This window comes from Haliotis rufescens, unplaced genomic scaffold (assembly GCF_023055435.1).
Source record: "Haliotis rufescens isolate VD_foot unplaced genomic scaffold, xgHalRufe1.0.p SCAF_26, whole genome shotgun sequence".
In the NCBI taxonomy this organism is placed as follows: domain Eukaryota; kingdom Metazoa; phylum Mollusca; class Gastropoda; order Lepetellida; family Haliotidae; genus Haliotis; species Haliotis rufescens.
The window spans coordinates 1,974,489-1,976,706 of NW_025963957.1; positions in this window are offsets into that span (position 1 = coordinate 1,974,489).

Consider the following 2,218-nt stretch of genomic DNA (forward strand, 5'->3'; position numbering starts at 1 on the left):
ATGATGTTGTAATATGTGTATATCTAATGGTTTGTCATTATTCATACACTGTATGTCTAAGCTTACAGATTATCCATGGTGATGAGTACCTGGTAACGAAAATTATTCAAACGCAAAAATATCGTGCTCATATGTTTTCTTCTCTCCCTTTTTTTCACCTTTATAGGAACACACAGTTCATATCTCCTCTTTCTTTCTTTTAAAGAGTAGTGTACTGGTGTATTACAAAAGCATTGACTGTTCGGCCTTAGTAAATCTTGAACAGGGTTAAGTAATTACCATAGTTCTTTAAATGTTAGTTTATTTTGCCCGTTTATGTCAAACCCTGCACGAGTCAAACATAAACTGTCGGGGAAAAGAAAGTACACAGCCGTGTTTGATGGTGTCTAAACATTTAACACAAAAACAAATGGTTATTCGACGGTGATGTGGTTTTGAGTCAAATGTTACAACGCGTACACTTGAGCAGACTCATGAATATTAATTAGACCGTTCACAACGTTGACAGATCGTTATTATAACAGAAACAAACGTATGTTTTCCATATATATCTAAAATGATATTATTTGTTATTAATTGTCCGGTGAATTAAACAATTTTAATTGAAACAATTCATAATTCATCATATTATGAATACGTAACAACTTGTAATTTGTGTGTAAAAAGTCGTACTAAAACACGCTGTTTGAAGGGGGCGTGGCATAAATGTAAATGTCCGATTGGGATTTTAAATTTTCCGGACCCCTGGTTTTGACCCTAAGTTTGCCGTCTTTCAGCAACTGATTTCAGCCTAGTAAGGATTCGATAACATTATTTGGTCAAATCGATTTTAAAGTGTATATGTACATTCTTTTGTCTGACAGTTTGGTTACAATTCTTGTCACATTTTACACAGTCGCTCAATCGACTTCCTACAGTGAGACCAACGTAGCATTGAACTGTTCGTACATATGTAAGGTTGTTAACGCCCCACTGACATTTGGCCATAGAGAGACATTTCACAGACGGTATTTAGGAAATATGGTTTAAGTAATACCTTTAACAGACAGTGTCTGGTGGTTTGTTTGTAAAGCGTATTATTCAAGCGGATTGGAGTAACGAGTTAAACTGTGGTGAGTGGTGGACCGCAGGGCAATGTTCTGGCTCCTATTCTTTTGTTGCCAACAGCGCGGAAAATCTCTTAACTTATTATTTCCAGTTGGCTTGTAGGTAATGGGTAAAGTTGCTCGTAAATGGTTCACGTCAAATCTTGTAAAGCATAATTTGTTAACCTACCGTGAAAGATATGGTTCTGTGAGATGTTCTTTTTCTTCTTGATATGTGTATTCCGCGTGAGTTTATACACCAATAAGGAAACTCAGATTTGTAAATTGAAAAGAATTGTGTTTCATATTTTACGCATTATGGTTAACTACAGTTCGGATTCAGTATACAGTATACTTGTGTAGCCTTGTGTAACACACTAGCCATTAAGTTAGAATTGAGGGTACCGACTTTGTAGGCATTTCTGATCAAGGTCTTGACAGTGAATGCTGCATCGTGCCATGTGTCACGTGAGCTTCTCAAATTATATAGAAGATTTAAATCTTTAGTATTTGATTATTAAGTCAATTTATACCCAGATAATCACCATCAATCTATTACACCTAACGTGTGCCCAATATATGTTTCTGTGAGCCCCTGGTGACTTAGCTTTTCTAGTTTTTTTGTCTCTATTCTTAAAAAATTCACACGAACATGCAATTAAATTGATTAAATTGAAATTTGCCACCACATTGATAGCATTTTAGATTATCTTTAATTTAAGAATATTTTGTATTAGAATGAGTTACCGAGTTCATTTGAAGCCGAAACGAACATTATTTCAATTATATAATGGCGTGCCAGCTTAATATGGGAGGAAATCCCGAAATGACACCGGTTGTAGACTACTGTCTAGAAACCAACGTGTAACGATATGGTCCGACCACTGACCGTAATCTTGGCAAATCTGGGATACAAACCCTCGATCAGCTGACTGCAGTTCCACCCGTGACAAATACTGACTTCGTAAATACTGTGGAACCTCGTAAGTCCGGACCCCTTTAGACCGGACACCCCGCTTTCCCGGCGATTAAATTAAAAGGGTTATGGTTAGGGTAAAAGGTATTACTAAATGATTTGTTAATTTGGCAATCCGGGCGAATTCAGTTTGAAGGGTACCGTCCGGATTAACGTG